The sequence below is a fragment of the Hyla sarda genome, unplaced genomic scaffold (assembly GCF_029499605.1).
Source record: "Hyla sarda isolate aHylSar1 unplaced genomic scaffold, aHylSar1.hap1 scaffold_1959, whole genome shotgun sequence".
In the NCBI taxonomy this organism is placed as follows: Eukaryota; Metazoa; Chordata; class Amphibia; order Anura; family Hylidae; genus Hyla; species Hyla sarda.
Window position 1 is genome coordinate 1 of NW_026608615.1, and position 14,609 is coordinate 14,609.

General features: G+C 46.1%; 7 non-coding genes across 7 annotated transcripts; all 7 read right to left on the reverse strand.

Annotated features, from left to right (window-relative positions):
- Positions 1-584: 584 nt before the first annotated feature.
- On the reverse strand, positions 585-775 carry LOC130316763 (U2 spliceosomal RNA). The gene has a single exon (XR_008863992.1). It is a non-coding gene; the product is annotated as a U2 spliceosomal RNA (small nuclear RNA).
- A 2,090-nt stretch (positions 776-2,865) lies between these two features.
- LOC130316775 (U2 spliceosomal RNA) lies at positions 2,866-3,056 on the reverse strand. Its single transcript, XR_008864003.1, has one exon. It is a non-coding gene; the product is annotated as a U2 spliceosomal RNA (small nuclear RNA).
- Positions 3,057-5,144: 2,088 nt separating this feature from the next.
- On the reverse strand, positions 5,145-5,335 carry LOC130316787 (U2 spliceosomal RNA). The gene has a single exon (XR_008864014.1). It is a non-coding gene; the product is annotated as a U2 spliceosomal RNA (small nuclear RNA).
- Positions 5,336-7,422: 2,087 nt separating this feature from the next.
- LOC130316791 (U2 spliceosomal RNA) lies at positions 7,423-7,613 on the reverse strand. The gene has a single exon (XR_008864017.1). It is a non-coding gene; the product is annotated as a U2 spliceosomal RNA (small nuclear RNA).
- A 2,088-nt stretch (positions 7,614-9,701) lies between these two features.
- LOC130316792 (U2 spliceosomal RNA) lies at positions 9,702-9,892 on the reverse strand. Its single transcript, XR_008864018.1, has one exon. It is a non-coding gene; the product is annotated as a U2 spliceosomal RNA (small nuclear RNA).
- Positions 9,893-11,982: 2,090 nt separating this feature from the next.
- On the reverse strand, positions 11,983-12,173 carry LOC130316764 (U2 spliceosomal RNA). The gene has a single exon (XR_008863993.1). It is a non-coding gene; the product is annotated as a U2 spliceosomal RNA (small nuclear RNA).
- Positions 12,174-14,259: 2,086 nt separating this feature from the next.
- Positions 14,260-14,450, reverse strand: LOC130316765 (U2 spliceosomal RNA). The gene has a single exon (XR_008863994.1). It is a non-coding gene; the product is annotated as a U2 spliceosomal RNA (small nuclear RNA).
- Between the last annotated feature and the right edge of the window lie 159 nt (positions 14,451-14,609).

Here is a 14,609-nt window from a genome sequence, read left to right on the forward strand (position 1 = left end):
CCATTAGTGCAATGGATGGCTGGAAGCATTTGTCTTTGCCTTTGCAATACCACAGAAGCAATGCATGGTCAATGTACAGCAATGACACACCTGTGTGAACAGCCAGGAGACCCCCCCCATGTTATGTTACATAGTTACATAGTTAGTACGGTCGAAAAAAGACATATGTCCATCAAGTTCAACCAGGGAATTAAGGGGTAGGGGTGTGGCGCGATATTGGGGAAGGGATGAGATTTTATATTTCTTCATAAGCATTAATCTTATTTTGTCAATTAGGAACATTCAGCACCCACCCGCTATCAAGGCAGCTGCCTATCATGTCATGCCCTACCTGCACAGGTGTGCTGGCTACTCAAATGATCCAATTAAGGAGGCCATTTAGTCAGCAGCAGCAGAAGTCCTGTGCCTGGACGCTCCAACAGCGGCCAGACACAAGCAGAAGCAGAAGCAGCAGAAGCAGCAGCAGCACCACCTTTTGTTTTTTGGCTGCAGCAGCAGCAGCAAGGCCCACAGGGCTGGCTAGCTGGCTAGCCAGCAAGCAGGTAGCAATGAAAGTAGGAATCTTTCTTTTTAACCCTGTAAGGGGGTGGTGCACTGTACCCGAAGATACTGCCATATCGGGTCAATGCATAGGGCGACGGAAGCAAGCTTCGAAATCGGCCCCCGTTCTCAAAAATCCATTTAATATATGGTCCCCAGATAGGGGACGTATCAGATATTAAACTGATAAGAACAGATACTACACTTGATCTTAGCCAAAAGGCCGAGAAGCGATAACCGTGAAAGGGGCGGGCCCAACAAGGTCCCCTTCATGGGCACTATCACTGCTTGCTGTCAGGGAGGCTGCCAGACAATTTTCCATGCACACTCTGGGCTGGGGGGCAGTCAACCACCAGTACACACAGCAGAACCTAAACCCATACCATTATTGCTAAGCAGCAAGACAGGGGCCCATTGCACTCCCACGGGGCCTTTTTAAATGCAATCCATAACCCGGATTTGCCAGGAACCCTTCTTACTCCTCCTACTTGCATGTGACACTGGGCTTAGGATCTGCATAGGAAACACACACACAAGCACACACCTACCTTTGTTGCCTGCAGATGCCTCCTTGGCTGTCCCCAAACGGTATCAAACCAACACCCACGGGAAGCTGTAAGCATAGAGGACATGCCTGCACCCCATTGGACTTACCTGTGTGGGTTAAATCCGGGTTATTTGACAACCTATGGCGGTGATGGTTCTGCTCAGGCAGAGCAGTGCTGATGCTCCTCATAAAGCTGTCGCTGCTGTGAAGGTTCTAGGTGACATCACAAATCCCTATGGTTACATACACAACAAAGCTGGGTTGTTGTTGTTTACACTCTGCAAGGCCTGTGGAAGTGAGTGACATCATAGCACTGTAGTTCTGAGGGTTCTAGATGGATGCAACAATCTCCTGTTGCTTCTATGAAGGCCATAATAGACGACATCACCAAACAGCTCCATAGTCACATACACAGCAAAGGAGAGATGTTGTTTACACCTAGTGATGTCAGTGGTATTGAGTGACATCACAGCACAGTGCTAAGGCTCCTGGGCCTGGACACAGCAGCGGCTGCAATATCTCAACGGAGAATACGTTTATATATATGTGTGTGTGTGCGCGTATATATATATATATATATATATATATATATATATATATATATATATTTCTCCGCCGAAATCACTTTTAAACCCATTTCCACCTTTTTTTCCCTTCTCTTCCTCTTACTTTTTTTTCACGTTTTTTTACGTTTTTCTCCTTTTCGCCTCTTTTCTGGGCGTATTATTCTTCTTTTTCTTCTTTTTTTTCGTCTAATGCATACCCCATCAGTGCAGCAATGCTTATTCAATACCGCCAGCAGATGGAGACACTGGGGGATAATTTTCTAAGGATTTATACTGATTTTTCCTGTCTGAATTTGTCGCACAGAAAGTTGCAGGCCAAATATGTGTGACATTTCTGCGACTTTAGCTTCTAGAGCATTTTTACAACATTATACATAGGTGCTGAATACATAAAAAGCGACTGTTCAGCGACAGACAAGTCGCATCGGCTGAAAGTAGGCCAGAATGTCAGTCCATGTTGGAGCAGGTTTAGATACAGTCTAAAGTATAGATCTCAAAGTCTGTGCACAGAATTTAGCAAGGGCCTCGCACCTTCTGATGCATCAGGTAGGTGCACAATAGCATAGCCTAACCCTCTGTACTTTGGTCTATATTGATGCGGGACATAGACAGCCAGCTGATGACCAATCCATTAGTGCAATGGATGGCTGGAAGCATTTGTCTTTGCCTTTGCAATACCACAGAAGCAATGCATGGTCAATGTACAGCAATGACACACCTGTGTGAACAGCCAGGAGACCCCCCCCATGTTATGTTACATAGTTACATAGTTAGTACGGTCGAAAAAAGACATATGTCCATCAAGTTCAACCAGGGAATTAAGGGGTAGGGGTGTGGCGCGATATTGGGGAAGGGATGAGATTTTATATTTCTTCATAAGCATTAATCTTATTTTGTCAATTAGGAACATTCAGCACCCACCCGCTATCAAGGCAGCTGCCTATCATGTCATGCCCTACCTGCACAGGTGTGCTGGCTACTCAAATGATCCAATTAAGGAGGCCATTTAGTCAGCAGCAGCAGAAGTCCTGTGCCTGGACGCTCCAACAGCGGCCAGACACAAGCAGAAGCAGAAGCAGCAGAAGCAGCAGCAGCACCACCTTTTGTTTTTTGGCTGCAGCAGCAGCAGCAAGGCCCACAGGGCTGGCTAGCTGGCTAGCCAGCAAGCAGGTAGCAATGAAAGTAGGAATCTTTCTTTTTAACCCTGTAAGGGGGTGGTGCACTGTACCCGAAGATACTGCCATATCGGGTCAATGCATAGGGCGACGGAAGCAAGCTTCGAAATCGGCCCCCGTTCTCAAAAATCCATTTAATATATGGTCCCCAGATAGGGGACGTATCAGATATTAAACTGATAAGAACAGATACTACACTTGATCTTAGCCAAAAGGCCGAGAAGCGATAACCGTGAAAGGGGCGGGCCCAACAAGGTCCCCTTCATGGGCACTATCACTGCTTGCTGTCAGGGAGGCTGCCAGACAATTTTCCATGCACACTCTGGGCTGGGGGGCAGTCAACCACCAGTACACACAGCAGAACCTAAACCCATACCATTATTGCTAAGCAGCAAGACAGGGGCCCATTGCACTCCCACGGGGCCTTTTTAAATGCAATCCATAACCCGGATTTGCCAGGAACCCTTCTTACTCCTCCTACTTGCATGTGACACTGGGCTTAGGATCTGCATAGGAAACACACACACAAGCACACACCTACCTTTGTTGCCTGCAGATGCCTCCTTGGCTGTCCCCAAACGGTATCAAACCAACACCCACGGGAAGCTGTAAGCATAGAGGACATGCCTGCACCCCATTGGACTTACCTGTGTGGGTTAAATCCGGGTTATTTGACAACCTATGGCGGTGATGGTTCTGCTCAGGCAGAGCAGTGCTGATGCTCCTCATAAAGCTGTCGCTGCTGTGAAGGTTCTAGGTGACATCACAAATCCCTATGGTTACATACACAACAAAGCTGGGTTGTTGTTGTTTACACTCTGCAAGGCCTGTGGAAGTGAGTGACATCATAGCACTGTAGTTCTGAGGGTTCTAGATGGATGCAACAATCTCCTGTTGCTTCTATGAAGGCCATAATAGACGACATCACCAAACAGCTCCATAGTCACATACACAGCAAAGGAGAGATGTTGTTTACACCTAGTGATGTCAGTGGTATTGAGTGACATCACAGCACAGTGCTAAGGCTCCTGGGCCTGGACACAGCAGCGGCTGCAATATCTCAACGGAGAATACGTTTATATATATGTGTGTGTGTGCGCGTATATATATATATATATATATATATATATATATATATATATATATTTCTCCGCCGAAATCACTTTTAAACCCATTTCCACCTTTTTTTCCCTTCTCTTCCTCTTACTTTTTTTTCACGTTTTTTTACGTTTTTCTCCTTTTCGCCTCTTTTCTGGGCGTATTATTCTTCTTTTTCTTCTTTTTTTTCGTCTAATGCATACCCCATCAGTGCAGCAATGCTTATTCAATACCGCCAGCAGATGGAGACACTGGGGGATAATTTTCTAAGGATTTATACTGATTTTTCCTGTCTGAATTTGTCGCACAGAAAGTTGCAGGCCAAATATGTGTGACATTTCTGCGACTTTAGCTTCTAGAGCATTTTTACAACATTATACATAGGTGCTGAATACATAAAAAGCGACTGTTCAGCGACAGACAAGTCGCATCGGCTGAAAGTAGGCCAGAATGTCAGTCCATGTTGGAGCAGGTTTAGATACAGTCTAAAGTATAGATCTCAAAGTCTGTGCACAGAATTTAGCAAGGGCCTCGCACCTTCTGATGCATCAGGTAGGTGCACAATAGCATAGCCTAACCCTCTGTACTTTGGTCTATATTGATGCGGGACATAGACAGCCAGCTGATGACCAATCCATTAGTGCAATGGATGGCTGGAAGCATTTGTCTTTGCCTTTGCAATACCACAGAAGCAATGCATGGTCAATGTACAGCAATGACACACCTGTGTGAACAGCCAGGAGACCCCCCCCATGTTATGTTACATAGTTACATAGTTAGTACGGTCGAAAAAAGACATATGTCCATCAAGTTCAACCAGGGAATTAAGGGGTAGGGGTGTGGCGCGATATTGGGGAAGGGATGAGATTTTATATTTCTTCATAAGCATTAATCTTATTTTGTCAATTAGGAACATTCAGCACCCACCCGCTATCAAGGCAGCTGCCTATCATGTCATGCCCTACCTGCACAGGTGTGCTGGCTACTCAAATGATCCAATTAAGGAGGCCATTTAGTCAGCAGCAGCAGAAGTCCTGTGCCTGGACGCTCCAACAGCGGCCAGACACAAGCAGAAGCAGAAGCAGCAGAAGCAGCAGCAGCACCACCTTTTGTTTTTTGGCTGCAGCAGCAGCAGCAAGGCCCACAGGGCTGGCTAGCTGGCTAGCCAGCAAGCAGGTAGCAATGAAAGTAGGAATCTTTCTTTTTAACCCTGTAAGGGGGTGGTGCACTGTACCCGAAGATACTGCCATATCGGGTCAATGCATAGGGCGACGGAAGCAAGCTTCGAAATCGGCCCCCGTTCTCAAAAATCCATTTAATATATGGTCCCCAGATAGGGGACGTATCAGATATTAAACTGATAAGAACAGATACTACACTTGATCTTAGCCAAAAGGCCGAGAAGCGATAACCGTGAAAGGGGCGGGCCCAACAAGGTCCCCTTCATGGGCACTATCACTGCTTGCTGTCAGGGAGGCTGCCAGACAATTTTCCATGCACACTCTGGGCTGGGGGGCAGTCAACCACCAGTACACACAGCAGAACCTAAACCCATACCATTATTGCTAAGCAGCAAGACAGGGGCCCATTGCACTCCCACGGGGCCTTTTTAAATGCAATCCATAACCCGGATTTGCCAGGAACCCTTCTTACTCCTCCTACTTGCATGTGACACTGGGCTTAGGATCTGCATAGGAAACACACACACAAGCACACACCTACCTTTGTTGCCTGCAGATGCCTCCTTGGCTGTCCCCAAACGGTATCAAACCAACACCCACGGGAAGCTGTAAGCATAGAGGACATGCCTGCACCCCATTGGACTTACCTGTGTGGGTTAAATCCGGGTTATTTGACAACCTATGGCGGTGATGGTTCTGCTCAGGCAGAGCAGTGCTGATGCTCCTCATAAAGCTGTCGCTGCTGTGAAGGTTCTAGGTGACATCACAAATCCCTATGGTTACATACACAACAAAGCTGGGTTGTTGTTGTTTACACTCTGCAAGGCCTGTGGAAGTGAGTGACATCATAGCACTGTAGTTCTGAGGGTTCTAGATGGATGCAACAATCTCCTGTTGCTTCTATGAAGGCCATAATAGACGACATCACCAAACAGCTCCATAGTCACATACACAGCAAAGGAGAGATGTTGTTTACACCTAGTGATGTCAGTGGTATTGAGTGACATCACAGCACAGTGCTAAGGCTCCTGGGCCTGGACACAGCAGCGGCTGCAATATCTCAACGGAGAATACGTTTATATATATGTGTGTGTGTGCGCGTATATATATATATATATATATATATATATATATATATATATATATTCTCCGCCGAAATCACTTTTAAACCCATTTCCACCTTTTTTTCCCTTCTCTTCCTCTTACTTTTTTTTCACGTTTTTTTACGTTTTTCTCCTTTTCGCCTCTTTTCTGGGCGTATTATTCTTCTTTTTCTTCTTTTTTTTCGTCTAATGCATACCCCATCAGTGCAGCAATGCTTATTCAATACCGCCAGCAGATGGAGACACTGGGGGATAATTTTCTAAGGATTTATACTGATTTTTCCTGTCTGAATTTGTCGCACAGAAAGTTGCAGGCCAAATATGTGTGACATTTCTGCGACTTTAGCTTCTAGAGCATTTTTACAACATTATACATAGGTGCTGAATACATAAAAAGCGACTGTTCAGCGACAGACAAGTCGCATCGGCTGAAAGTAGGCCAGAATGTCAGTCCATGTTGGAGCAGGTTTAGATACAGTCTAAAGTATAGATCTCAAAGTCTGTGCACAGAATTTAGCAAGGGCCTCGCACCTTCTGATGCATCAGGTAGGTGCACAATAGCATAGCCTAACCCTCTGTACTTTGGTCTATATTGATGCGGGACATAGACAGCCAGCTGATGACCAATCCATTAGTGCAATGGATGGCTGGAAGCATTTGTCTTTGCCTTTGCAATACCACAGAAGCAATGCATGGTCAATGTACAGCAATGACACACCTGTGTGAACAGCCAGGAGACCCCCCCCATGTTATGTTACATAGTTACATAGTTAGTACGGTCGAAAAAAGACATATGTCCATCAAGTTCAACCAGGGAATTAAGGGGTAGGGGTGTGGCGCGATATTGGGGAAGGGATGAGATTTTATATTTCTTCATAAGCATTAATCTTATTTTGTCAATTAGGAACATTCAGCACCCACCCGCTATCAAGGCAGCTGCCTATCATGTCATGCCCTACCTGCACAGGTGTGCTGGCTACTCAAATGATCCAATTAAGGAGGCCATTTAGTCAGCAGCAGCAGAAGTCCTGTGCCTGGACGCTCCAACAGCGGCCAGACACAAGCAGAAGCAGAAGCAGCAGAAGCAGCAGCAGCACCACCTTTTGTTTTTTGGCTGCAGCAGCAGCAGCAAGGCCCACAGGGCTGGCTAGCTGGCTAGCCAGCAAGCAGGTAGCAATGAAAGTAGGAATCTTTCTTTTTAACCCTGTAAGGGGGTGGTGCACTGTACCCGAAGATACTGCCATATCGGGTCAATGCATAGGGCGACGGAAGCAAGCTTCGAAATCGGCCCCCGTTCTCAAAAATCCATTTAATATATGGTCCCCAGATAGGGGACGTATCAGATATTAAACTGATAAGAACAGATACTACACTTGATCTTAGCCAAAAGGCCGAGAAGCGATAACCGTGAAAGGGGCGGGCCCAACAAGGTCCCCTTCATGGGCACTATCACTGCTTGCTGTCAGGGAGGCTGCCAGACAATTTTCCATGCACACTCTGGGCTGGGGGGCAGTCAACCACCAGTACACACAGCAGAACCTAAACCCATACCATTATTGCTAAGCAGCAAGACAGGGGCCCATTGCACTCCCACGGGGCCTTTTTAAATGCAATCCATAACCCGGATTTGCCAGGAACCCTTCTTACTCCTCCTACTTGCATGTGACACTGGGCTTAGGATCTGCATAGGAAACACACACACAAGCACACACCTACCTTTGTTGCCTGCAGATGCCTCCTTGGCTGTCCCCAAACGGTATCAAACCAACACCCACGGGAAGCTGTAAGCATAGAGGACATGCCTGCACCCCATTGGACTTACCTGTGTGGGTTTAATCCGGGTTATTTGACAACCTATGGCGGTGATGGTTCTGCTCAGGCAGAGCAGTGCTGATGCTCCTCATAAAGCTGTCGCTGCTGTGAAGGTTCTAGGTGACATCACAAATCCCTATGGTTACATACACAACAAAGCTGGGTTGTTGTTGTTTACACTCTGCAAGGCCTGTGGAAGTGAGTGACATCATAGCACTGTAGTTCTGAGGGTTCTAGATGGATGCAACAATCTCCTGTTGCTTCTATGAAGGCCATAATAGACGACATCACCAAACAGCTCCATAGTCACATACACAGCAAAGGAGAGATGTTGTTTACACCTAGTGATGTCAGTGGTATTGAGTGACATCACAGCACAGTGCTAAGGCTCCTGGGCCTGGACACAGCAGCGGCTGCAATATCTCAACGGAGAATAAGTTTATATATATGTGTGTGTGTGCGCGTATATATATATATATATATATATATATATATATATATATATATATTTCTCCGCCGAAATCACTTTTAAACCCATTTCCACCTTTTTTTCCCTTCTCTTCCTCTTACTTTTTTTTCACGCTTTTTTACGTTTTTCTCCTTTTCGCCTCTTTTCTGGGCGTATTATTCTTCTTTTTCTTCTTTTTTTTCGTCTAATGCATACCCCATCAGTGCAGCAATGCTTATTCAATACCGCCAGCAGATGGAGACACTGGGGGATAATTTTCTAAGGATTTATACTGATTTTTCCTGTCTGAATTTGTCGCACAGAAAGTTGCAGGCCAAATATGTGTGACATTTCTGCGACTTTAGCTTCTAGAGCATTTTTACAACATTATACATAGGTGCTGAATACATAAAAAGCGACTGTTCAGCGACAGACAAGTCGCATCGGCTGAAAGTAGGCCAGAATGTCAGTCCATGTTGGAGCAGGTTTAGATACAGTCTAAAGTATAGATCTCAAAGTCTGTGCACAGAATTTAGCAAGGGCCTCGCACCTTCTGATGCATCAGGTAGGTGCACAATAGCATAGCCTAACCCTCTGTACTTTGGTCTATATTGATGCGGGACATAGACAGCCAGCTGATGACCAATCCATTAGTGCAATGGATGGCTGGAAGCATTTGTCTTTGCCTTTGCAATACCACAGAAGCAATGCATGGTCAATGTACAGCAATGACACACCTGTGTGAACAGCCAGGAGACCCCCCCCATGTTATGTTACATAGTTACATAGTTAGTACGGTCGAAAAAAGACATATGTCCATCAAGTTCAACCAGGGAATTAAGGGGTAGGGGTGTGGCGCGATATTGGGGAAGGGATGAGATTTTATATTTCTTCATAAGCATTAATCTTATTTTGTCAATTAGGAACATTCAGCACCCACCCGCTATCAAGGCAGCTGCCTATCATGTCATGCCCTACCTGCACAGGTGTGCTGGCTACTCAAATGATCCAATTAAGGAGGCCATTTAGTCAGCAGCAGCAGAAGTCCTGTGCCTGGACGCTCCAACAGCGGCCAGACACAAGCAGAAGCAGAAGCAGCAGAAGCAGCAGCAGCACCACCTTTTGTTTTTTGGCTGCAGCAGCAGCAGCAAGGCCCACAGGGCTGGCTAGCTGGCTAGCCAGCAAGCAGGTAGCAATGAAAGTAGGAATCTTTCTTTTTAACCCTGTAAGGGGGTGGTGCACTGTACCCGAAGATACTGCCATATCGGGTCAATGCATAGGGCGACGGAAGCAAGCTTCGAAATCGGCCCCCGTTCTCAAAAATCCATTTAATATATGGTCCCCAGATAGGGGACGTATCAGATATTAAACTGATAAGAACAGATACTACACTTGATCTTAGCCAAAAGGCCGAGAAGCGATAACCGTGAAAGGGGCGGGCCCAACAAGGTCCCCTTCATGGGCACTATCACTGCTTGCTGTCAGGGAGGCTGCCAGACAATTTTCCATGCACACTCTGGGCTGGGGGGCAGTCAACCACCAGTACACACAGCAGAACCTAAACCCATACCATTATTGCTAAGCAGCAAGACAGGGGCCCATTGCACTCCCACGGGGCCTTTTTAAATGCAATCCATAACCCGGATTTGCCAGGAACCCTTCTTACTCCTCCTACTTGCATGTGACACTGGGCTTAGGATCTGCATAGGAAACACACACACAAGCACACACCTACCTTTGTTGCCTGCAGATGCCTCCTTGGCTGTCCCCAAACGGTATCAAACCAACACCCACGGGAAGCTGTAAGCATAGAGGACATGCCTGCACCCCATTGGACTTACCTGTGTGGGTTAAATCCGGGTTATTTGACAACCTATGGCGGTGATGGTTCTGCTCAGGCAGAGCAGTGCTGATGCTCCTCATAAAGCTGTCGCTGCTGTGAAGGTTCTAGGTGACATCACAAATCCCTATGGTTACATACACAACAAAGCTGGGTTGTTGTTGTTTACACTCTGCAAGGCCTGTGGAAGTGAGTGACATCATAGCACTGTAGTTCTGAGGGTTCTAGATGGATGCAACAATCTCCTGTTGCTTCTATGAAGGCCATAATAGACGACATCACCAAACAGCTCCATAGTCACATACACAGCAAAGGAGAGATGTTGTTTACACCTAGTGATGTCAGTGGTATTGAGTGACATCACAGCACAGTGCTAAGGCTCCTGGGCCTGGACACAGCAGCGGCTGCAATATCTCAACGGAGAATACGTTTATATATATGTGTGTGTGTGCGCGTATATATATATATATATATATATATATATATATATATATATATATATTTCTCCGCCGAAATCACTTTTAAACCCATTTCCACCTTTTTTTCCCTTCTCTTCCTCTTACTTTTTTTTCACGTTTTTTTACGTTTTTCTCCTTTTCGCCTCTTTTCTGGGCGTATTATTCTTCTTTTTCTTCTTTTTTTTCGTCTAATGCATACCCCATCAGTGCAGCAATGCTTATTCAATACCGCCAGCAGATGGAGACACTGGGGGATAATTTTCTAAGGATTTATACTGATTTTTCCTGTCTGAATTTGTCGCACAGAAAGTTGCAGGCCAAATATGTGTGACATTTCTGCGACTTTAGCTTCTAGAGCATTTTTACAACATTATACATAGGTGCTGAATACATAAAAAGCGACTGTTCAGCGACAGACAAGTCGCATCGGCTGAAAGTAGGCCAGAATGTCAGTCCATGTTGGAGCAGGTTTAGATACAGTCTAAAGTATAGATCTCAAAGTCTGTGCACAGAATTTAGCAAGGGCCTCGCACCTTCTGATGCATCAGGTAGGTGCACAATAGCATAGCCTAACCCTCTGTACTTTGGTCTATATTGATGCGGGACATAGACAGCCAGCTGATGACCAATCCATTAGTGCAATGGATGGCTGGAAGCATTTGTCTTTGCCTTTGCAATACCACAGAAGCAATGCATGGTCAATGTACAGCAATGACACACCTGTGTGAACAGCCAGGAGACCCCCCCCATGTTATGTTACATAGTTACATAGTTAGTACGGTCGAAAAAAGACATATGTCCATCAAGTTCAACCAGGGAATTAAGGGGTAGGGGTGTGGCGCGATATTGGGGAAGGGATGAGATTTTATATTTCTTCATAAGCATTAATCTTATTTTGTCAATTAGGAACATTCAGCACCCACCCGCTATCAAGGCAGCTGCCTATCATGTCATGCCCTACCTGCACAGGTGTGCTGGCTACTCAAATGATCCAATTAAGGAGGCCATTTAGTCAGCAGCAGCAGAAGTCCTGTGCCTGGACGCTCCAACAGCGGCCAGACACAAGCAGAAGCAGAAGCAGCAGAAGCAGCAGCAGCACCACCTTTTGTTTTTTGGCTGCAGCAGCAGCAGCAAGGCCCACAGGGCTGGCTAGCTGGCTAGCCAGCAAGCAGGTAGCAATGAAAGTAGGAATCTTTCTTTTTAACCCTGTAAGGGGGTGGTGCACTGTACCCGAAGATACTGCCATATCGGGTCAATGCATAGGGCGACGGAAGCAAGCTTCGAAATCGGCCCCCGTTCTCAAAAATCCATTTAATATATGGTCCCCAGATAGGGGACGTATCAGATATTAAACTGATAAGAACAGATACTACACTTGATCTTAGCCAAAAGGCCGAGAAGCGATAACCGTGAAAGGGGCGGGCCCAACAAGGTCCCCTTCATGGGCACTATCACTGCTTGCTGTCAGGGAGGCTGCCAGACAATTTTCCATGCACACTCTGGGCTGGGGGGCAGTCAACCACCAGTACACACAGCAGAACCTAAACCCATACCATTATTGCTAAGCAGCAAGACAGGGGCCCATTGCACTCCCACGGGGCCTTTTTAAATGCAATCCATAACCCGGATTTGCCAGGAACCCTTCTTACTCCTCCTACTTGCATGTGACACTGGGCTTAGGATCTGCATAGGAAACACACACACAAGCACACACCTACCTTTGTTGCCTGCAGATGCCTCCTTGGCTGTCCCCAAACGGTATCAAACCAACACCCACGGGAAGCTGTAAGCATAGAGGACATGCCTGCACCCCATTGGACTTACCTGTGTGGGTTAAATCCGGGTTATTTGACAACCTATGGCGGTGATGGTTCTGCTCAGGCAGAGCAGTGCTGATGCTCCTCATAAAGCTGTCGCTGCTGTGAAGGTTCTAGGTGACATCACAAATCCCTATGGTTACATACACAACAAAGCTGGGTTGTTGTTGTTTACACTCTGCAAGGCCTGTGGAAGTGAGTGACATCATAGCACTGTAGTTCTGAGGGTTCTAGATGGATGCAACAATCTCCTGTTGCTTCTATGAAGGCCATAATAGACGACATCACCAAACAGCTCCATAGTCACATACACAGCAAAGGAGAGATGTTGTTTACACCTAGTGATGTCAGTGGTATTGAGTGACATCACAGCACAGTGCTAAGGCTCCTGGGCCTGGACACAGCAGCGGCTGCAATATCTCAACGGAGAATACGTTTATATATATGTGTGTGTGTGCGCGTATATATATATATATATATATATATATATATATATATATATATTTCTCCGCCGAAATCACTTTTAAACCCATTTCCACCTTTTTTTCCCTTCTCTTCCTCTTACTTTTTTTTCACGTTTTTTTACGTTTTTCTCCTTTTCGCCTCTTTTCTGGGCGTATTATTCTTCTTTTTCTTCTTTTTTTTCGTCTAATGCATACCCCATCAGTGCAGCAATGCTTATTCAATACCGCCAGCAGATGGAGACACTGGGGGATAATTTTCTAAGGATTTATACTGATTTTTCCTGTCTGAATTTGTCGCACAGAAAGTTGCAGGCCAAATATGTGTGACATTTCTGCGACTTTAGCTTCTAGAGCATTTTTACAACATTATACATAGGTGCTGAATACATAAAAAGCGACTGTTCAGCGACAGACAAGTCGCATCGGCTGAAAGTAGGCCAGAATGTCAGTCCATGTTGGAGCAGGTTTAGATACAGTCTAAAGTATAGATCTCAAAGTCTGTGCACAGAATTTAGCAAGGGCCTCGCACCTTCTGATGCATCAGGTAGGTGCACAATAGCATAGCCTAACCCTCTGTACTTTGGTCTATATTGATGCGGGACATAGACAGCCAGCTGATGACCAATCCATTAGTGCAATGGATGGCTGGAAGCATTTGTCTTTGCCTTTGCAATACCACAGAAGCAATGCATGGTCAATGTACAGCAATGACACACCTGTGTGAACAGCCAGGAGACCCCCCCCATGTTATGTTACATAGTTACATAGTTAGTACGGTCGAAAAAAGACATATGTCCATCAAGTTCAACCAGGGAATTAAGGGGTAGGGGTGTGGCGCGATATTGGGGAAGGGATGAGATTTTATATTTCTTCATAAGCATTAATCTTATTTTGTCAATTAGGAACATTCAGCACCCACCCGCTATCAAGGCAGCTGCCTATCATGTCATGCCCTACCTGCACAGGTGTGCTGGCTACTCAAATGATCCAATTAAGGAGGCCATTTAGTCAGCAGCAGCAGAAGTCCTGTGCCTGGACGCTCCAACAGCGGCCAGACACAAGCAGAAGCAGAAGCAGCAGAAGCAGCAGCAGCACCACCTTTTGTTTTTTGGCTGCAGCAGCAGCAGCAAGGCCCACAGGGCTGGCTAGCTGGCTAGCCAGCAAGCAGGTAGCAATGAAAGTAGGAATCTTTCTTTTTAACCCTGTAAGGGGGTGGTGCACTGTACCCGAAGATACTGCCATATCGGGTCAATGCATAGGGCGACGGAAGCAAGCTTCGAAATCGGCCCCCGTTCTCAAAAATCCATTTAATATATGGTCCCCAGATAGGGGACGTATCAGATATTAAACTGATAAGAACAGATACTACACTTGATCTTAGCCAAAAGGCCGAGAAGCGATAACCGTGAAAGGGGCGGGCCCAACAAGGTCCCCTTCATGGGCACTATCACTGCTTGCTGTCAGGGAGGCTGCCAGACAATTTTCCATGCACACTCTGGGCTGGGGGGCAGTCAACCACCAGTACACACAGCAGAACCTAAACCCATACCATTATTGCTA